At 37.9% G+C, this 23,618-nt stretch overlaps 1 long non-coding RNA gene across 1 annotated transcript in view; it reads left to right on the top strand.

Annotated features, from left to right (window-relative positions):
* LOC116083484 overlaps positions 1 to 23,618 on the top strand; it is a 38,912-nt gene that overhangs the window by 6,104 nt on the left and 9,190 nt on the right. Inside the window, exon 2 of the long non-coding RNA XR_004115742.1 lies at positions 16,054 to 16,140. This is a non-coding gene — a long non-coding RNA (uncharacterized LOC116083484). The remainder of the gene's footprint in view (positions 1 to 16,053; positions 16,141 to 23,618) is intronic.

The following is a 23,618-nucleotide window of genomic DNA, read 5'->3' on the forward strand; positions in this document are numbered from 1 at the left end:
GAGTCGTGGGGCCTGTGGCTCCCGGCTGGCTGCTCAGGTCTCAGAAACTCACCCGAGAGAAAATGGCCTGTTGTTATTTTCTATGCATCCTCCTGCCTGGCCTGATACCCATCATGTTGCCCAGTGAAGCCTGGAATGCATGGAGTTCTTTCTGCTTTGCATTCTCAAATGTTTGGATTACACGTGTACCATGACACCTAGCTTAGTTATTAGCTCTGTGGAATTAAATCATTCACAATGTGCAGCCATCACTACCACCTTCCTTAGAACATTACTCATCTTTTGAAATAGAAACTGTACTCATTATAAACAGAGTTATGCAGATTCTCCTTCTAGTGCCTAGAAACCACTATTTTGCCTTCTGTTTCTGGAATTTGAGTCTTCCAAGTAATATTAAGGGGATGATACAGTTTTTATCTTCTCTGCTTACTAGTTTATTTCATTCAAAAAATTTAAGCATGTGTTAGTTTATTTCATTCAAAAAATTTAAGCATGTGTTAGAATTTCCTTTGTTTTTAAATCTTAGTGATATTTCATTGTATGTATATTTGGGTTTCTATCTATTTATCAGTGGATATTTGGGTTACTGCCCTTGTTTTGTTGTAAATAATGGTATTAAGAGTACAGAGATGGATGCCTCTTTGTGTGCCTGCTTTCAATTATTTTGGGTTTATGATCAATGGTGCCATCTCTGGATCCCATATCAATTCTATATTTAACTTTATATTTAATCACAATGTTTACTACAGCAGATCAATGACTTTATAAACCTCATCAGAAGTATGTAAGAATTCCAATTTTTCCATGTTATCATCAACGTTTGCTATTGTCTCATTGTTTCATTGTTTAATAATAGGCATTCTGATGAATGTTAAATAGTACAACATTGTCATTTTTTACTTAAATTACTCTAACAACTACTGAAATTGAAAATCTCTTCTTTCTTTCTCCCTTTCTTTCTTCCTTTGTTTCACTAGAGATCAAACCCAGGGCCGTCTTCATGATAACCAGAATTCCACCACTGAGCAGTATACAACTTCGGAAAAATTATTTATTGTATATTTGTCTATCTTCTGTGGAGGTGTGTTTATTCAAGTGTGCTCCCTGGTTTTTTTGAATTGAGGGCTGTTTTTCTGAATAATGATAGGTGATAGGAATTCTTTATTGAGTCTAGATATGAATCACATACTAGCTTGTAGATTGCAAATACTTTATACCATTTTATATAGGTGTTTTTTTTTCTTCTGTTTGTAGTGTCCTTTGATACATAGAAAATTTTCACTTAAGTACCATGCAATTTAGCTGTATGACTGTTGTTATTGTTCTTATATGCCTCTGTTGTGATTCCCAAGAAATCACTGCCAAATCTAACACAAGGTTTTACTTCTCAGTGTTTTATAGTTTTAGATGTTTGATCTATGTGGAATTACTTTTATAAGTGGTATTAGATTAGACTATTGTTGTACAAGTGTAGTAAAACATACTTTTGCATTTAGATATTCTGTTTCCCTGTCAACTGTTGTGAAGAAGACACAGAAGTTCATTTATAGTTCCATCTCCTTCATGTGTTTTCTTGAGCAAAGAGAAAATTAGGAACACTAGATAAGGGGTTTTAGTTAGCTACCACTGTTTGAGTTACCAGATGTGACACTTGTTAGAAGCAACACTGAGTATTTAACTAACTGCCTGAAATCTGTTTGCTTATTTCTATTCTGTCATGGACTCATCCCTCTTAATAACACTATTCTAGACCACAAAGACTGAACAGTTAACCAGATAGAAGGATCCGACTCTTTGGATGTTTAAGTTATAATGATCTGTTACTTGGAAGTGGAATTGCATAACAAAGCTACCTTCTTGAGATTCCTATAAGGACAAAAAAAGGTTTCCCTTTTTGACAATAATGACAAATGATTCTGTCCCCCAAACTATAGATTCCTTTCCCTTTGTTTAAGAAATAACTACTAGTGAGTATTTATTGCTTAAATATTAGTCCACATATGCTATTATATTGTCCTACCAAGAAGTAAAATTCTTCATCCTAAATCAAGGCATAGTAAAAAGGGCTAATATGTCATATGAAATATTAAAAACAAAAAGAAGAAGAAAAAAATTGAAACAATGGTCTTCAGGACATTAAGCCTCAGGTAATGAAAGAAGGGTATTCCTAAAAGAAGGCAGAAACATAAAGTGAATTGAATAATTGTTTCGATAATAATAGCACCTTTGATCTATGTTTCACATAGCATTTTTTAAAACTATGTCACATGAAAGCTAAGCCTACTGTGGCTCCATCAGACTGCCTGTGTAGTTTAACGTATAGAGAGATGAAAACATACACTATAGATCAGAGTACTGAACTCTCAAGACACGCAGATAAAAGTCCATATTTCTCCCAAAGGTGCCAGAATTTGTTATTTTTCTTATTGCTGTCAACTATCTGTCAAGAATCAACTTGAGGAAGAAAGAGCTTTTTAAGTCACAGTTTAAGAAGGGGCACCATCCAACATGGCAAAGAAGGTCTTAATGGTGGGAAGTTGAGCAGAGGATCACACTGGATCCAAAATCAGGGAGCTCAGCACAAAAACAAGCTTCAGTAAGGCTCTGTATCCTGAAGAAGATAATAACCTTCTCAAACAAGGCTTCTAGCTGGGGTCCAAGTGGTCAAAGACCTGAACCCTCAGAGCTATTTAATATTAAAATAATAACAATAGCTTCTGAATTTTCTGTGGAACATTGATCAATAAGTATATGTGAGGAAACTGTCAGAGGGCCTGGTAAGAAAATACCAGGAACAGAGAACATGGAGCCTAATCCCACCAAGCTGATTATAATACCTCATGATTCAGAGGTCACAGGGTAGAACATTCACAAGGTAGGCATGCAGAATAATCAGCTGTCTCTAGATTAAATATTGCTCTGATTCCATGTATCAACCCCCTAAAGTAGCAATCTCCCACATCAAACTGTTTCTAAGTAATGAGCCAGAATGAAGCTCAGGAAGTCAGCACACACAGAGTCCAGTATATAACCCAAAACTTCCAGATGTCTGAGAAACAAAATCCATGATGGAGAAAAAGTAGCTAGTTGAACCTGAACTGGAACAGAGATGTAGTATGTAGAGATAATGAAGGTTACAAAAACAATAATCTTCTAATGATTTTAAACTTCTGCAACTAGGATCAATAATGCATCAATGGTATTGTGCATAAGAGACAACACAGACAAACTAAAATATGAAAAGATATGGGATCTGCATTGTAAGTCCAAATAGCTTCAATTTAGCATTCTCAAAAAAAGAATCAAAGAAACAAGTGAAATAATGGTGAGATATTTTCCAAATTCAAGAAAACTTATCCAACAATATCAATGAATTCCAAGAACAAGAAACTTGAGCATCATATATAGTGGTTAAATTGCTCAAACTCAGTGAACAAGAAAATTGCTCTTTACAATAGATGTAGGAAGGAAAGGATTCATTTTACAGAGGGGAAAGTAAAGGTGACACAGATTATGTAGAATTCTATACCCAGCAAAAATAACTTCTAAAGAGAAAGATGTTTCAAGCATAGTAAATAAAGATTTTGTTATTCACAGACCAGCACCTGAGAAAACGGAGAGGGGTTGTGTGTAGTAGTGCACATCTATGTTTCTAGCACTCAGGATGCTGTTGCTGAAGCAACCATGCTGAAGCAAGGGATTGGGAGTACTATCCTGCTTGAACTAGTAAGACTCTGTCTCAAAACAACAAGCAAATCAAAGTCATAAATAAAACAGAGACTAAAACTTCAAACATGAACAGGAAAATCTTGAAATTATTTAAGAAAGAAGGATCATACAGGAATGAAAAGAATGAGAAATAACTATTTCATTAATAAGTTATTACTAATTATTATTCTACTACCTAACATCACTTAATGTAATTATTTAGAAAATTTACTTGTATATATTATGTAAAGGTCTCTCAAAAACTCAACAGTAAGTTTAGAAAGGGTGGAAGATTACCATCACAAATGATTCATAATTCAAGAGCTGGAACTTAATTCCCTGAATTCATCATTAAACGTTTTATACATTACAATCTTTATACTTAATGACATACAAGTATTATGTCTCAATAAGATTATTTGGAAAGTCAGCCTTAAAAATTAAATGAAACAATATGCAAAATGATGAAACTTGTTGTTAAAGAGGGTATATAGGTAAAGCCTGTTTCATCAGTACCAGTGAGGGGACAGGCATGGAATTAAAATGGCAAGAAACATATTACAATGGCTAAAACTAAAAATAAGTTATTAAAACAAATGCCAATGAGAATACAGAAAAAACTACCTTACAAATCTATTTATTAAAGAAATATTAAATGGTTTAACCCCTTCAAAAAATAGTATTACAACTTGTTAAAACCTGATCAATTAACAATGAAACTATGGACAGTTAGGTGCATTATTCACATCAAAACCTGAACCCAGTTGCCATAGCAGCTTTTGTTCATAACTCCAGCTTGGGAACAGCAAAAGCACCCTTCAGAATGTCAGCCGGTAAATAAAGATGGCACATCCACACAGTAGAATAGTAAACAATGACAAAAAATAGTTTGTATGCATATTGTTGGCATTTCCTCTAGGCTCCACCCAACACTTACCTAGCAACAGCCAGTTATGAGCCTGGTTTACATATAAAAAGGACTCTCTATTCCCCCCTACCCCCATAAGAGACCTAACAATAATACCCCAGACTCAAAGACTCAGATAGTATGTAAACGCAAAGAATGTTGTATTCTGCAAAAGTCTAGCATTCTGGAATCTCCCCATTACCACCAATGTAGACAACCAAGTGAGCTTGCAGGCCTGATTTAAAGCACACTAGGGAATTCAGGGTAAATATAACTCTATGTTAGTCTGTTGGGTCTATCTCTATGAACATTCCATTACTGGGATGTGGGGACTGGAAACTTGCTGGGGAAGTCTGGAAACTGCTGCTGACCCATTGTCCTTGCCCCAAGCCAGGTGGCAGGCAGCTTCTGAGGCCTGAACTTGCCTGGAATTGCCCAGTTCTTTTAACAGGGATTTAGGCCTAGCCTCCTTGACTGCTGGTTTAAAGCCTATCATGAAATCAGCCTGGCCTTCTCACTCTCTCTCTCTTCACCACATGTCCTAACCTGCGTCTCCCCCTCTTTCTCTCTTCCTCTGGTCTCTCTCTTTCAGTCCTTCTCTGCCCCTCTTTCTTTGCCTCTACTCCCTCCCCAAGTCCCAAATAAAGTATATTAGGCTGGTTGTATGGCTTTATTGTTCAAGGGGATACCTTGGCAGGGTCCGTCAAGCCCCACACTCTTCACGGCCCTATTTTATAAAACAAAACCCAGGTAACAGTTCATTGGCTCAAGAAAATTATGGTAAATGAAAAGAACAAAATTATGACAGAGAGACTAGATTCATGCTTTCCAGAAGTTGGACATTGTTATGTAACAGCTTCCTCCCAGATTGAAACATTCTATCCTTACAGGGAAGCTCTTTAAGCAGAGAAGTAAACAATTCAAAATAGTTTCAGGAATTCTGGAAACACCTGATGCACTAAACCCCTTGCTAGGACTGCTGAGAGACACTCCTGGCAAACCAAACTACAAAGAAGGGTCTGACATGAGCCCAAGGCAGCTGCCTAGATGAAGCAGAAGCCAGCTGAGCTGCCTGAAAGAGATTTAATCCAACTGAGTCACTTGGAAGGGGTACCTACAGTCCAACCTGTTAAGCTACCCCGAAGCTGTGTGGTGTACATCAGGTTCCCAGCTTTGTGAGACGTCCAGGGGTAGGTCTTGGTGATTCGGCTGTCTTTGAATCATTTCTACTCCTGTAAGTAACTCCTCGCCCATATTTCTGTAAGTAAGCCTAGTAAAACTTATTGGCTCACCAAGTTGGACTTTAGTGGAATCTATACCTTTTTATGTCTTGGCTTCTTATCTGGGTGAACAGACATGTATGTAATGTCTCCCCAGAAAAAGTTTTGTTATGCAACAGAGATGGTGAGAGCAACGGGATGGGTGATGGGTATGACTGAAATGAAGGATCACATCAGGAAAACTGACTGAGGATGAATTATATGAAAACATTGTTTTTGCACCTTCTTATGCATATACAGTTATCTCAAATTTTATTTTTAAAATAACCACATGATTAGTTGTGATTTTCTGTTATTGTCTCCATCTGTTGCAACACAAGTCTTTGCAAGAAATAAGCTTGATGGTGAAGTTATATACTGAATGTATAAGGATTTCTTGAAACTCAACAATAATTATTTAAAAAGCTCATTTTTCAAACAGGCAGGATTCAAACAAACACTTCATCAGAACGTCTGTATTATTACACTAAAGCACATGTAATGATGGTTGGCTATATTAGTCCTTAAGTTCAAGAATCTAAAACTACACTGAGATATTATTATATGACTGTTGCTGGAAGTTTGACCAGAGCAAGTACCATTCAGGCTATTTAGTCATTGGAACTGCAGTAACTTGGTGATAACAAAAACATGTGGCCACTCTAGAAAACAGCAACTGTTTCTCAAAAGATTAAATATGCACTTAGCATATGGCCCAGCTACCACAGTTATAGGTAAAATAAGCTGTTCAAAGTTTTGCTCCTGTGTTCTTGTACCAGCCTATTCATGACATTTTTAGACCAGCAATAACTCAAAGGCCTCTAGAATCTGAAAAAGCAAACTGGTTTTCAGATGTCTACATAAAGGTTAGCTGCTTCCCAGTAGCCTAGAATGAATGAAAGAACTATTAAACCCTGTGTGTGTGTGTGTGTGTGTGTGTGTGTGTATGTATGTATGTAATCTGAAAAGTAATCTTACAGAAAAAAAAGAAACTAAAGAACCTATCTTTTAGGATTTGATACTTATAAAATTTCAAAAATGCAAGCCTGCTAATAGTGATAGAAAGGACAGTAGATGTGTAGAGTTGGAGAAGACAAATGGAGAGGATTGCAGAGGGATGTGTATGAACAGTTTCGGAAAGATGAGTTGTTATTTTCCTTTTGTGATTTCTCAGCAGGAGTCAGACATTACGTTTTATTATCTGTTAGTTCTTCTCTGAGTTAAAAGTCTTTTTAAAGAATTGCGATGGAGTTGACTTCCCTCCCCCTTGGAGCTGCTGCAGCTAGGATTTGAACTTCCATGAACTCTCATCTCTCCTTTGGTTGTAGAACACTTGACTTCTAGTGCTCTGCTCTGAGCTGTTGTGTGAAGAGGATGGCTGCTGTACTGGAGAGACCTAGTAGTGAGGCCACAAGGAAAGAATCAGACTCTAGTAGTCTGAGCCGAGATGGTCACCTGATTGTAGATCTTTCATACCATTATGTGTTGGCATGATTTGTTACTCAGCAACAGGTAACCGGAATGACACCTACTCTCTTATCTCCATGCTTTTAGTATGATTTGGCCTTTTCAAAAAGAGATATTTTGTTAATGAGCCAGGAAATGCCATTGCAAATGTATGTGAATGTGGAATGTATTTGTGGGCTTTTAGGTGTTCTTCCTTCTCTGTTTCCGTTACTATTTTGATACAGAATCTTTCACTAACTTGAAGCCAGGCTGGTTGCCAGCTCAGTGATCCTACTGCCTCTGCCCTGATCTCACAATCATGGTGTCCAGGATTGTGCTCCACAACCCAGATGTGCGCAGCTATACTCAGCTTTTTCATGAGTGCAGATCTTCTAGCTTACTTAGCAGGCCTCTTACCCGCTGGGCCATCTCTCCAGCCACATCATTTGTAGTACTTACTACAGCCTGCCACGGAATAAGTATGTACATTATAAAGCTGTGTTCTTTTGCTTAAGCTCTAGCTTTGAGTTTAGAAAATAAACTAGTTGTATCTATAGATGAGGAGAATCACTAGATTTAGTCTAACACTTTCAAATTCAGTGAAACAGTTTGGTCTCTGAAAAGGATTTAAGAAACATCTGATATACCATGACTCTTGGTATATGCATGGTATGTCATCATAATAGAGGGACAATTTGGTCTATATCTTACATACTGCATGTAACAGGTTTTGATTTTGACTATGGTTGTTACTGATTTTGAATGGCTTCCTTTATATAATGTCAAAGGAACAGTTTGTATGTATGTGTGCATGATTATCCTATTAAAACTGAATCACAGGAAACACAATATAAGAGCTCTTGCTTGTTCTCAGACAACCCAACTCTGCCCCTGCACAATCTGTCTGCTTGCTTTCATCTAGGAGTATCCTTGCATGTATGTTTTTCAAAAAATTTTGTAGTTTGAAATAATTGTAGCAATGGGACTATGTGAGGATGATGTAGGGCGGTTCTTAATGCCCTAATGTTGGGAGCTGATGTAAATATACATACTAGCTAACAGAATCAGGTTATGTAATTAGTTAGATAATCAAGAAATTAATAGCTTTTATAGGAAGCAAAATCTTGAAGTCAGATTCCCCACACTTTTATGGCTGACATAAATTGCTAGATCTGAAACCCATTTCATGCTGTCCAATACATTCTGAAGCTAGTGTCTAGTAAGTTGAGTGTTGCATGGTGGTGAAATTTGCACCTACTGGCTCACATGAGCCAACTCTTATTACTTCTTTCCAATTCCTCATCCTGTCACATCATATGGGGAGTTAAAAATCATCTAGAATGGTAGTGTTTGTACCACAAAATGGCAAATTCTAAACGTCAAGCCTCCATCCTATATCTGCTCTTTAAGATTCCTAGAACAGATTTGTCGAAATTTATCAGCGCAACCCTAGTTATACCTTTGAGTACTCAGATAAAAATCAATTTAGGTAGATTTATCTGAACTGAGAGTCATTTAAGTCATAATGAACTGTCTGAGGAGAGGAGGGTAATGCCAAGTGGTAGGAATTCAAGTGAATATAGAAAAGGAGATATACAAGTTATCAGTTATTAATAGAGTATTGCACACATGCACATACTTCTTTGTTTTCAGATTCTGCTAATTCACATGGAACAAAAATGGGCTTTCCTGAAGGAGAAAAAAAGGAAAGAGTTTGGTGATGAGAGTTTTTGTGCCATCAGCTTTCAGAGTGTAAGACAGGCAAGTTGAGTTCTGAGTGGCAATTGTCATGCTAAGGCCAGGCATGAAACCCAAAGTTGAAAGAAAGGAAACTTTAAAAAGATTTCCATGAAGATAGAGCAGATAAATATTAAACATTACAGGTGAGAGTTTGTAAGCCTATATTATTCAAAACCTAAATTAATAAGGGTTCTCAAATGCTTTGACATCCCCCTTCTAACACACCATCTAAAGGTAGGGGTTAAAAAATGGTAAATAGGACAATAGGATGTGGACCTATTTAGAAGTACTTTTTTTTTTAACACACCATATTTTATTCCCACCCCCATCCCGTCTACCCACCTACTGTTCCACATCCCATACCTCCTCTCCAGCCCTGTCTCCACATGGATGTCTGTACCCCTCATGCCATGTGACCTCTATACTCCCTATGGCCTCCAGTCTCTTGAGTGTTTGGTGCATTATCTCTGAATGAACACAAACCAGGCAGTCCTCTTCTGTATGTGTGTTGGGGGCCTCATATCTGCTAGTATATACTGCCTGTTTGGTGGTCCAGTGTTTGAGAGATCTCAGGGGTTCACATTAATTGAGACTGCTGGTTCTTCTACAGGATTGCCCTCCTCCTCAGCTTCTTTCAATCTTTCCCTAATTCAACAACAGGGGTCAGCAGCTTCTGTCCATTGATTGGATGCAACTGTCTCCCTCTGACTCTTTCAGCCGCTTGTTGGGTCGTCCAGAGTGCTGTCATGCTAGATCTCTTTTTGTGAGCGCTCCATAGCCTCAGTAATAGTGTCAGGCCTTGGGACTTCCCCTTGAGCTGGATCCCTCTTTGGTCCTGTTCCTGGACCTTCTTTTCCTCAGACTCCTCTCCATTTCCATCCCTGTAATTCCTTTAGACAGGAACAATTATGGGTCAGAGTTGTGACTGTGGGATGCCCCTCCCTCATTTGATGTCCTGTCTTCCTGCTGAAGGTGGGCTCTATAAGTTCCCTCTCCCTACTATTGGCCATTTCATCTAAGGCATCTACCTTTGAGTCCTGAGAGTCTCTCACCTTCCAGGTCTCTGGTGCATTCTGGAGGGTCCCCCCAAAACCCCAACCTCTGTTGCCTGTTTCCCAACAAGCAGCTGAAAGAGTCAGAGGCAGATAGTAGCACCCAACCAGTGGACAGAAGCAGCTAAACCCTGTTGTTGAATTAGGGAAGACTGAAAGAAGCTGAGGAGGAGGGCGACCCTGTAGGAGGAACAGCAGTCTCAATTAATCTGGATCCCTGAGATCTCTCAAACACTGAACCACCAAACAAGCAGCATACACCAGTGGATATGAGGCCACCAACACACACACAGCAGAGGATGGCCTGGTCTTTATTTATTTAGATGATTCACCTAACCCTCAAGAGATTGAAGGCCTCAGGGACTTTAGAGGTCAGGTGGCGTTGGGGGTAGGGACATCCATGTGTAGACAGGAGGGTGGGGAAGAGGTATGGGGTGTGAAGCAGTAGAAGGGTGGACAGGATGGAGAGGAATAAAATATGGAGTGTAAATTAAACAAATTAATTAATTAATTAATTAAAAAATATCAGCTACAGCAAAATCAAATAAACAAAACAACAACAAAAATAATTGTTTTACTATTCTGAGTTTTTTGCCTTTCCAGATGAATTTGAGAATTTCTCCTTCCATGTCTTTGAAGAATTGTGTTGGGATTTTGATGGGGATTGCAATGAATCCATAGATTGCCTTTGTCCTTAACTTGTTGGGTTAGAGTTACCTCAACATATTTTATATTATTTGTGGCTATTATGAAGGGAGTTGTTTCCCTAATTTCTTCCTCATCCTGTTTATCATTTGTATAAAGGAAGGCTACTGATTTATTTGTGTTAATTTTATATCCGGCCACTGCTGAAGTTGTTTATCAGCTGTAGAATTTCTCTGGTATAATTTTTGGGGTCACTTATGTATACTATCATATCATCTGCAAATAGTGATAACTTTATTTCTTCTTTACCAATTTGTATCCCCTCGATCTCTTTTTGTTGTCTCATTACTCTAGCTAGCACTTCGAGTACTATATTTAATAGATATAGGGAGAGTGGGCATCATTGTGTAGTCCCCAGTTTCAGTGGGATTGCTTCAAGTGTGTCTCCATTTAATTTGATATTGGCTGTTGCTTTGCAGTAAATTACTTTTATTACATTTAGGTATGGGCCTTGAATTCTTGATCTCTTCAATACTTTTAACATGAAGCAGAGTTGTATTTTGTCAAATGCTTTTTCTGCATATAAGGATATTATCATGTGATTTTTTTTCTTTGAGTTTGTTTATATAGTGGATTACATTAATGGATTTTTCCTATATTAAAACAACCTTGCATTCCTAAGATGAAGCCTACTTGATCATGGTGAATGATGGTTTTTATGGTTCTTGGATTCGGTTTGCAACAATTTTATTGAGTATTTTTGCATTGATATTCATAAGAGAGATTGGTCTGAAGTTCTCTTTTTTGGTTGGGTCCATGTGTGGTTTAGGTATCAGAGTAATTATGGCTTCATAAAATGAGTTATGTAGTGTTCCTTCTCTTTATTTTACAGAATAGTTTGAGGAAAATTGGTATCAGGTCTTCTTTGAATGTCTGGTAGAATTCTGCACTAAATCTACCTGGCCCTGTTTTTGTTTGTTTGTTTGTTCTTGGATTGTTTGTTTGTTTGTTTTGGTTGATTGTTTTGGTTTTTTTCTTTTTTTGGTTTAGAGGTTTTTAGTGAATTCTTCTATTTCTATGTGAGTTATGGGCCTATTTAGATAGTTTACTTGCTCTTGATTTAACTTTAGTATGTGGTATCTGTCTAGAAAAACCATCCATTTCATCTAGATTTTCAAGTTTTGTTGAGTATAGGCTTTTATAGTAGGATCTGATGATTTTTTGAAATTCCTCTGTTTCTGTTGTTGTGGCTCCCTTTTCATTTCTGATTTTGTTAATTTGGATGCTGCCTCTCAGCCCTTTAGTTAGTTTGGCTAGGGGTTTATCTATCTTGTTGATTCTTTCAAAGAACCAGCTTTTGGTTTTGCTTATTCTTTGTATTGTTTTCTTTGTTTCTGTTTGGTTGATTTTGGCCCTGAGTTTGACTATTACCTGCCTTCTACTCCTCTTGAGTGAGTTTGCCTCTTTTTGTTCTAGAGCTCTTAGGTGTGCTGTTAAGTTGTTAGTGTAAGATCTCTGCAGTTTCTTTACCAGGGCACTTAGTGCTATGAATTTTCCTCTTAGCACTGCTTTTATTGTGAACCCTAAGTCTGGATATGATGTATCAATATTTTCATTAAATTCCAGAAAGTCTTTAATTTCTTTCTTTATTTCTTCCCTGACCAAGTTATCATTGAGTAAAGAGTTGTTCAGTTTCCACATGTATGTGGACTTTCTGTAGTTTGTGCTGTTACTGAACACCAGCCTTAGGCTATGGTGATCTGATAGGATGCATGGTATAATTTCAATCTTCTTGTATCTATTCAGAGTTGTTTTCTGACCAATTATATGGTCAATTTTGGAGAAGATTCCATGAGGTGCCGGGAAGGTGTATTCTTTTGTTTTAGGGTGAAATGTCCTGTAGATATCTGTTAAATCCATGTGGTTCATAACCTCTCTTAGTTTCACTGTGTCTCTGTTTAGTTTCTGTTTCAATGACCTGTTCATTTGTGAGAGTAGGGTGTTGAAATCTCCCACTATCATTGTGTGGGGTTCAATGTGTGTTTTGAGTTTTAGTAAAGTTTCTTTTATGAATTTGGGTAGTCTTGTATTTGGGGCATAGATGTTCAGAATTGAGACTTTCTCTTGGTGGATTTTCCCCTTGATGAATATTAAGTGTCCTTCTTCATCACCCTTGATAACTTTTGGTTGAAAGTCTATTTTATTGGATATTAGGATAGCAACTCATGCTTGTTTCCTGGGTCCATTTGCCTGGAAGACCCTTTTCCATCCTTTTACTCTGAGATACTATCTATTTTTGGTATTGAGGTATGTTTCTTGTATGTAGCAAAATGCTTCATCTTGTTTGCATATCCAGTCTGTTACCTTATGTGTTTTTATAGGTGAGTTGAGTCCATTAATATTGAGAAATATTAAAGAGAGATGACTGTTGGTTCCTGATATGTTTGTTTTTACAGGTAGCTTTATGTGCTTGTGTTTCTCTGCTTTTGGCTTTGTTGTGAGATGTCGAATATCTTGTCCTTTCTTTGGTGCAGGTACCTTCCTTGTGTTGGAGTTTTCCTTCCAGGATCCTCTGTAGGGCTAGATTGGTAGATAGATACTGTTTGAATTTGGTTTTGTTCTAGAATATTTTGGTTTCTCCATCTATGTTGATTGAGAGTTTTCCTGGGTATAGTAGCCTGGACTGGCATTTGTGTTCTCTTAGAGTCTGCATGACCTCTGACCAGGCTCTTCTGGCTTTCATTAGTCTATGTTGAGAAGTCTGGTGTAATTCTGATAGGTCTCCCTTTGTATGTTACTTGGCCCTTTTCTCTTGCAGCTTTTAATATTCTTTCTTTGTTCTGTGTATTTAGTGTTTTGATAATTATGTGATGAGAGGACTGTCTTTTCTGGTTCCACTTATTTGGTGTTCTATAAGCTTTTTGTACCTTTATGGCCATCTCTTTCTTTTGGTTAGGGAAGTTTTCTTCTAAGTTTTTATTGAAGCCAAAGGGCCTTTTGAGATGTCAATATTCATTCTCCTCTATTCTGATTATTCTTAGATTTGGTCTTTACATTTTGTCCTGAATTTCCTGGATGCTTTGGGTTAGGGCTTTTTTATATTTTGAATTTCCTTTGACAGTTGTGTCAATCTCTTCTATGGTATTTTCTACACCTGAGATTATCTCTTATATGTCTTATAGTCTGTTGGTAATACCAACATCTGTAATTTCTGACCTCATTTTTACATTTTCCATGTCCAGGTTTGCCTCCATTTGTGTTTTCTTTATTGTTTCTACTTAGATCATTTTATTCAATTCCTTCACCTGGTTACCTGTGTTTTCCTGTATTTCTTTCAGGGAGTATTTATATCCTACTTAAAGGACTCTATTATATTCATGAGATAGGATTGTAGGACAGATCTCTGATTTTCAGGTGTGTTGGTGTATTCAGAGCTTTCTGTGGTGGGAGAACTGGGTTTTGATGATACCAATGTATTTTAGCTTCTGTTGCTTATGGTCTTATGCTTGCCTTTCACCATCTGGATATCCCTGGTGTTTGTTGGTTTGGGTGACTGGAATCTGCCTCTTTTGTGCCTGGGTTGCTTCAGGTCTCCTGGTAGGCTTGCAGCCCTGGCTGTAGCAAACTACCTGTGGGGCTTTCCAATGGGGGCTCTTCTCAAAGGCAGAGAAGCTGCTGACCTGTTGCCCCTGCAGTAGATCTCCTGGGAGGTCTTCAGACTGTTGGGTCTTCAATGGAGCAGTCAATCTATTATTGTTCAACTGCTCTGAGTGCAGTGGATTCTCAACTGCTGTGAGTGCAGCAGGTCCTATAGGATGGGTCTGGATATGGTGTCTTCACAAGAGTAGACCAACTTGGAGTCTGCTCCAGCAGAGAAGACCTGGCAGAAGGAGTGGAAGGGACTGAAGGGGAGTGGTATTTGGGAGGCAGGGGCTTTGGTGGGTGATGAGTCCTGAGTCTACCAGGCTCTCCGCAGCAGCTCAGGGAAGTGCGGGACCAGGGGGTTCTCACCAACTGCTCTGAGTGCAGTGGGTCCTCTAGGATGGATCTGGATATGGTGTCTTCATAGGAGCAGACCAAGTAGGCATCTGCCACAGCAGAAAGGACCTAGTTGTGCTTCTTTAGGGCAATTCCAATTTCTGTTGTCATGATAATAGCAGTCTAGTTCAGAGCATCAGGATATCAACAGTCCAGTTCAAAAGTGCCACCAAACACAAATCAACAGTGCAGCAGAATCCAGCAGAAACAGCCAGGCATCCACCAAATCAGTACAAGTCACTGGGAACAACCATAACCAACCAGAATGCCAGGAAAAATTTCCTGCCTTGTCTCTCACAATGAAGTGAAGATCAGAGAAGGCTCGAGATGAACAAAATGTTGCAAAGCTAGCTATGCAAGCACACTGTCACTATCGGCTGGTCCTAATTATACTATCTCCAAACATTATGTGCCCTCTCATGGGCCTGCTTCAGCAAGACATCACAAGAGTCTGCATCACTTAAGATAGGTAGATATTTCCACTTCAAGAGCTGAAAGGTACAGAGGGAACATTAATTGTAAGTAACATGAAGGCAGATTCTATTTGATATTACTTTAAACTATCCTGTACTCAGTAACAAACATTAGAACCCATGTATTACTATTTTAGAAAAAGTCAATTTTTAATAGAGAATATTCATGTTGGAAAATAATGTTCCCCTTTGAATGCTCTGATAATTAGTTAAGTGACATATAACCCACAGATGTTCTAATACTGTCTCAATGGAGACTAGTGCCTTCAGCAATGAAGCCAAATCCACACTAAATGCCATATGATGAAGAAAAAGATGTTGACCCACTTACAAATTTTGAAGTCACCATTTGAGCAAACAATATTTTGTGGGAGAATTACACTGAAAGAAAATGAAAGATTTGAGAGAACTGTAGCTATGTGATGCTTTCTCTAGGTGCGGATGGTGCTACCCCTCCAAATAATGACTGGTCTGATTTTCAAGATGTTAAAACCTGGCATGGATCATATTGCTCTCAAACTTTCTTTGAACTGATCCCCGATTAATGATTATGCTTTCTCCCATTTCCTACTAGATAAATAAATGCATTGCACTGGTGAAATCCATTAATCTCTATAACTATTAAATAACAACAATAAGGAAAAGTAACAATTTGAGCATGAAAATACATACAATGTGTTAACAAGACTGCAAAAGTATGTATGCAATTAGAGAGCCCAAAATCCATTTCTTTTTCAGTTGATGGACCCAATAGACAGTCAATTTGTCTGCTATGCTTTCCACAGTAGAGCATCAGTTTCACTTTACCAGTGTGGGCTGCTTCTCCAACCTCCTCATTATTACTTTTCCTCCTTGGCATTTACAGTTCCCAGGTTTGTGTCACGGATGTTATTCATGTGTCATTTACCACTTTCCCCAAACAATTAAGCTAAAAATCACATCAGAGATTGTTCAAGCTGCTTGCCACTTGGACAAATTATGCACCATGGCTTATTCTGCCTATCAGCAGCTAGCACAGATCACTTTCTGTGGGTCAATCAACTTTAGTAGTTGGTTTATCTAGTATCCCCAAGAAGGACTAATTCATGGTGTATGATTTCAACTACAATTCCAACCCCCATCTCTCTCTCTCTCTCTCTCTCTCTCTCTCTCTCTCTCTCTCTCTCTCTTTCTCTCTCCTTCAGTGTGTGTATCTGCATGTGTGTGTGTTCCTCTTTGTGTGAAGCAAAAGACTATTATTATCCTCTTATTTAATATGACTGGTTAGCACTATCACTTTAACCATCAAGATAGAAAATTCCTTCAGTAATTTAGCCAGCTTTCAACATACAAGTCATGCATCACTTAACATGAAATACATTCTGAGAAATGTGACATTAGACAATTGCATCATTGTGCAAGCATCATAGTGTAGTTTCACAGCCTATGTAGTACTGGCCAATCACTTGACTTGAGGCAATCAAGTCAACCAGTAGATATATGAGGATGCTGCCAATAAATTTACAATATTGTTTTATAGTGGGTGTTTTTAATAAGTAAAAGTACAATATAATAATAAAAAGCATGTATAGAAAGTACACAAATCAGCAACACAGACATTCATCATCATTATCAAATGTCTGTATGGGCTGCGCTGGCTGTACTTTCCTATGACTGGCAGACAGAGTTTCTTTGCACCAATACCACTTCAAATTATGAGTTCCACATTGCACTATGACACTGAGATAGTTATTCCACTGTGAAGTAGTAAGAAAATCTCCACTCTGTTCAGTCATACGATGACTGAAGTGTGGATATGTGACAATATAACTGGATGTAAGAGAATACAGCCTTCCTTTCATAATGCTTCAACTTTGAGACTATTTAAAATTCTAACACTGGAGTAAATAACAGTCCTGCTGGGCAGTGGTGGCGCACCCCTTTAATCCCAGCACTTGGGAGGCAGAGGGAAGCAGATTTCTGAGTTCGAGGCTGGCCTGGTCTACAGAGTGAGTTCCAGGACAGCCAGGGATATACAGAGAAACCCTGCCTCAAACAAACAAACAAACAAACAAACAGCCTTATCAGCCATCTTTAATATTTGTTCTTAACCAGGAACTTGTCTAAGTTGGGGAGTGTGGGACTATTGGTTCACTGCTGTGTCTCCAGGACTGAGCATTCTTTGATGCAGTAGAAGTGCCATGGATACCAATGCAAATACTAAGAAAGTTAACACGTGTCTTTCTCTGATGGTAGAAGTTAGTGCCTGTTTCATGGTGCAGAAAGCCTGTTTCCATTGCAGACTGACATCCACTTTTTAACAGAGTACCTTGGCAATACAGCATGCAGCTCATAAGCCAGAATCTTGTTTGAAATTCCTGTAGAAACCATCTACACATTGCTTGTCTACCAATCTCAGAGTGAGCTCCTAGCAATTACATGGACAGTTATCTGAAACACCACTGTTTTCAAGATATTTTCTCATCTAGAGAAGTCAAGTAAAAACCAGACTTTCTAAGAATCTAGCTTCAAGTGCTTCTAAGAAATGTATTTTAAAAGTCCTCTCGTTTTGGGTATTGATGCAACTATTGCTTCACATTTCATAATAATTTGTATATTTATTGCCATAAATATAAAATTAGGGTCTCTGGAGAAGGCTCAGTGGATAGAACACATGCAGTGCAATTGTGAGAAACACAGTTGCAGTCCCAAGAACTCCCATAATGGCTGAGCTCATGAGGTGGTCCACCTGTAGTCACAGTGATTGCTAGGTGGACACAGGGATCTCTGGGCTGAGCTTGGTAGCCAGGATAGCCAGACTATCTAAATAGCCCAGCTTTTAGGTAACTGAGAGATCCTGTCTTGGTAAATAAAGTGGAAATTGAAGCAGATGTAACACACTTGCACATTCATCTACATAGTGTCACACCTCCTTAAAATCATCTGTATACACACATCCACATACCCACTCCCTGATAAGTGGATATTAGCCCAGAATCTCAGAATACCCAAGATACATTCCACAAACCACAAGAAACTCAAGAAGAAGGAAGACCTAAGTGTGGATACTTTGATCCTTCTTAGAAGGGGGAACAAAATACCCATGGAAGGAGTTGCAGAGACAAAGTATGGAGCAGAGACTGAAAGAAGGACAATCCAGAGACTGCCCCACCTGGGAATCCTTTCCATATTCAATCATCAAACCCAGACACTATAGTGGATGCCAGGAAGTGATGGCTGACAGGAGCCTGATATAGCTGTCTACTGAGAGGCTCTGACAGTACCCGACTAATACAGAAGTAGAGGTTCACAAGCCAGCCATTGGACTGAGCACAGAGTCGCCAATAAAGGAGCTAGAGAAAGGACCCAAGGAGCTGAAGGGGTTTCCCTTAGGAGGAACAACAATATGAACTAACTAGTACCCTCAGAGCTCCCAGGGAGTTAAACACCAACCAAAGAGTACACAAGGTGGGACTAATGGCTCCAGCTTCATATGTAGCAGAGGATGTCCTAGTCGGTCATCAAAGGGAGGAGAGGCCCTTAGTCCTGTGAAGGTTCTATGTCCCAGTGTATGCGAATACCAGGGCCAGGAAGTGGGAGAGGGTGAGTTGGTGAGCAGGGGGAAGGGAAAGAGAATAGGGTTCTTTTTTTTTCCAGAAGGGAAATCAGGAAAGGGGATATCATTTGAAATGTAAATAAAGAAAATATATAATAAAAAATAAATTAAAAAAAAGAGGTCAGAGGAGCACAGCCCTGCCAGCAGCTTTGATATTGGACTTCTGGCCTTCAGAACATGAGGAGAATAAATCCATATCATCAGAAAAAAAATAGAATCAATATAATTTTGTACTTCCTTATTCATTTTTTTATATCCCCAAATAATTCAGCATGTTAAGGGAACCAATCAACATGGTGCATGACTTTAATTTATGTGGCATACCATTAACTCCAAAGGACCAAAGTTTGAATAAAGTTTCTCTAATAAATCCATGATAGTGAATAATATTCCCATATTGAATATTCCCATTTAGACCACTTCTTTTTTATTTTCACATCATTTGATACAGTTCTCTTGTAAGTTCTTGTGCACAGTCACGATTACTTTATTGTTAGGAATTCAAAGTATAAAAATAATCATGACTGTGTTATAAATGGCAAGAGTTCTTGTTTTTTCTTTCTGCCTTTCTTGTTTTGTTTTTGTTTTTCCAGACAAGGATTCTTGGTTGTCCTGGAACTGTGTCTATAGATCAGGCTGGCCTGGAACTCAGAGATCTGCCTGTCTCTGTCTCTATTAGCATTAAAGGCAAGTTTCACCACACCTAGCAAAGCTCTCCTTTCTCACTGTAGTCTCAAAACTAAAAATGTAGTTAATGGTGCATGTGCTGGTTAGTTTTATGTCTACCTGACATAAACTAGAAACTTTTGGGAAGAGGGAGCCTTAATTAGAAGGTTGCCCTAGCCAATTGGGCTGTGGGAAAGCATTTTCTTGATTGAAGATTCATGTGGGTGGTGTCACCCCTGCATTTGGTAGTCCTAGAAGAGAGCAAGCTAAGCTAAGTATGAAGAACAAGCCTTACAGAGGCTATCCAGCAAGCTCTCCTCTATGGCTGCTGCTTCAGTTACTGCCTTGAGTTCCACCCTGACTAGCCTTCATGGTAGACCATGGCAGGGAGATGTAAACTGAAGAGAACCCTTTCTCCTCAGGTTGTTTTTGGTCATGGTGTTTTATCACAGCAGTAGAATCCCTAAGACAGTAGGAGGTACAGGAAAAGTTAACTTTTCCTTTATGGTTTCTGTTACTGTTATCCTCAGGGAAATGACCTTTGTCTTACAATGTTATAACATCCACATATTTTGTTTTAATTATATTACCAATATATAATTTTTGTAGCATTATTTGAAAGTGTAGCTCTATAAAAAACATTGAATTTCATCTAATGTATATACAGCACATTTGAAACTATAGAGGATATATTATATTCTGGAACAATTTTTATGATTTTTTTTTGTTTTTAAAATTAGAATCACACTATTTTCTAATTTTTTAACTGAAATTATTATAAATGTCATCTCATACCAGTAAAATACAGACAGGAATTCTTATTTCATAAAGTGCTAAACAATTTTATTTTAAAGCTATAAAATAGTTTGTTTTATTTGATGCTGTAATGATAGCTAGATGAGGTACATTTTTACAGTGACAGTAATTAATTAAATGTATATTGAATCCATGTAATATGCCAGACATGCTTTTTGATACTGAAGATACAAGGATGAAGAAAACAAACCAAGTAAGAATACAATTTCCCATATATAGCTTACCATTGCTGAGAATTTTTCCCAAAAGCCTTTTTTTAAAAAAACTGCTTTCAATTGTTTCCTTTGAATAAATTATGAAAGTGAAAACTATTCTTAGAATGATCTTTATGAACACTACATTCTACCAAAGAAACCTGTGGCACCTGTCTACACTGCACTGCTACTAACATTATGACTATGTATCATTGATACTTTCAGTCTCAGGAATCAGAGGGGGAAATGTTTTGCCAGTGTTGCCAGTGCCAATTCATTCACTGTGGCTGATGTTACTACTTGCTCACATCTTGCTAAGCTTTTGTATGAATTCTTTTGTGAACTGCTTGTTCATGCTCTTTGCATATTTTGCTTGTCATTTGGGTGTCTGTTTTTTGAGTCATCAAAAGCAGCGATATGTACCTTATATGCGGAAAAACTGCTACGAGTTTTTGGCTAGGAAAATTACTGTCAGCTTTAAAGTGAAGTGTAGCTGTTTTAAAAGTAACAACAGACTACACAGAAGACCAACAGAGTCAGCTAACCTGGACCTTTGGGAGTCCCAGAGAGACTGAACAACCAACAACAGAACATATATGGGATGGACCTAGGCTTCCCCACTCATACGTGGCAGTGGCAGATGTTCAGCTTTGTCTTCATGTGGGTCCTGAACAACTGAAACAGGGACTATCCCTAAAGCTGTTCCCTGCCTGTGAGATATGTTCTGCTAGCTAGGCTGCCTTGTCAGGCCTCAGTGGGAGAGGAAGTGTTCAACAGTGTGAGGATCTTCTTCACTCTGGAACACTCTATTTGTGGCATCAGTCAGTGAACATGTCAGATGGTCTCTAGAGATAAATGTAAAACAATTCTGGTTTCATGTTGAAAATAAGGAGAAAGGGGCCATCAGTGATTGTGAGATGGATTATAAAGTCTCACTATTCAAAAATGGTAGCACTGGTGGTAACAAAAGTCATCACATGTGCCAGCAGGTGAATTACACGAAATAACTCTTCATTTGAACATAACAAGTCATCAGTTCAATTAGCATCCTTGTGGGAAATCTCCAGAGAAAAGCCAATGACCGAATTATTCTGGAGTACGAATGCATTGTTGACAGTGAGACAAATTAGGAGGGAAACATGGGCTTTCCTAGATTAGACTGTCTCTAGTTGGTGAGTGGGGAACTGATTTCAATTTCTAGGATCATTAATCTCCTACTTTTTATGGGAAGTAAATTACCTTTAAATTAAAACAAACAAACAGGATACCTGACAGACTGTGTGTCAGTATAAACCCAGGCTTTCAGCAAATTGTAATTAGGACCACTATCTTGACCTACTTAAAAGGTGAAGTAGGGCAGAAAACACCCAATTTCTCTTCAAAGAAAAAATTAACTCTAAAAAATTTGGAAGACTAGTTATAACTCAGTTGTAGATTGCTTACCTAGTAAATGTCAAGGCCTGAGTTCTGTTCCTAACCCAGAAAAATATAAAAGCTGATTTCTATATTTTTCTATGCATAGTATACCACATGGATTTTATTCAGTCACAATAGTTTTATGTATATGCTGAATGACATCCTTTGTGTACATTTTTGTTTTAATTTTGATTCTTGTATTCAAGATGGAAATGAGGATTTTGGCTACCAAATGTATCTTTGAGTATCATGAATGATTCTCTGACCTCAGTGTTTAGAAGAAGATTAAAAAGAAAAGAAAGAAAGAGAGAGAGGAAGGAAGAAAGAAAGAAAGGGAGAAAGGAAGAAAGAAAGAAAGAAGTAAGCAAACAAACAAATAGAAATATTCATTTGAAGGTAAAAAAAACACCATTGTTCTTATATTCTTGCATGTGAAGTCAGTTTTACCACATTTCAATCATATCAATTGCCAACTTGAATGAATAAATGTCCAAGTACTCTGTCCTCTACCAGCAGGCTCTACTAAAGATGCCGTTAACTCATGCGAAACCACCAACCACAGACCTGAAAGGATAAACAACAACAATCCTATGTCTTGTCTATAAACCTGCTACTGGTATCATTATTTTTCTGGGTGTTTATATTGGATAAGGGGAGATAGTGCTGATATTTCTGGTTACTTCTACTTAAAAATTAAGAAATAAACAACGGAGTTAGGATACTTTCATCTAATGGGATAGAAAAGTCTACTTCACTTCAATCAAAATTAAATCAAAATTAAATCTGATATTTCTGGTTACTTCTATTTAAAAATTAAGAAATAAAGCATGGAGTTAGGATACCTTCATCTAATGGGATAGAAAAATCTACTTCAATTCAATCAAAATTAAATCAAAATCAAAAGTCTAGAGATCCTAAGACTAACTGGAACCTTTATAAAAATGGTTTAACTGGGATCCCATTTTTCTTCCCCAAGATTGTAGCTTTGCATTCTCCTCACTGATCTTCATTCATAGGCAGCCATTGGTTCATATTCTTTCAGAATTCTTAGACTATGTTCTGACAGATCAGGGTGAATTCAAACAATCATCTCTGAGTCAACATTGTAGTCAAGTATCAGACTGAAATTCAGCCAAAGGCTCTCTGGTCAGAGCAGAAGAAGGAAAAGCCCTGTGCCAGGACATGGAACCTGGGTAGGAGAGAGGAGAATACCCAAGTAAGTGCAAAAGAGAACTTGATACGAAATAACCCAAGACAGGTCATCACTTCGCAAGTGGAGATTTTTCTAGCACAGTGCTAATTCTCCTTAGTATGTAGAGACTATCTCATGCTAACATTGCCACAGGAACAAATTTGGAAGTTTTGTTGTCACAAACTGAGTAAGTGGTCAGACTTAAAGTGACAACAATGGGATGAGCAAAAGAGTTTTCCCTCACTTTGTGTTTTCTTTATTGCTTCTATTTCCAGTTTTAGGTCTTGAACAGTTTCTTTAAATTTCCTTTACCTATTTAATTGTATTTTTTCTGTTTCTTTTTTTTAAGTATTATAAAAGTTGTTTGATATAAAACAACAACCAATTTAACAGTCTTATGTATATGCTCATCTACAGCAATAATGAAAATACATTTTTCTCAATATAAATTTTAAATAACTCCAAACATAT

This window comes from Mastomys coucha, unplaced genomic scaffold, assembly GCF_008632895.1.
Source record: "Mastomys coucha isolate ucsf_1 unplaced genomic scaffold, UCSF_Mcou_1 pScaffold8, whole genome shotgun sequence".
In the NCBI taxonomy this organism is placed as follows: domain Eukaryota; kingdom Metazoa; phylum Chordata; class Mammalia; order Rodentia; family Muridae; genus Mastomys; species Mastomys coucha.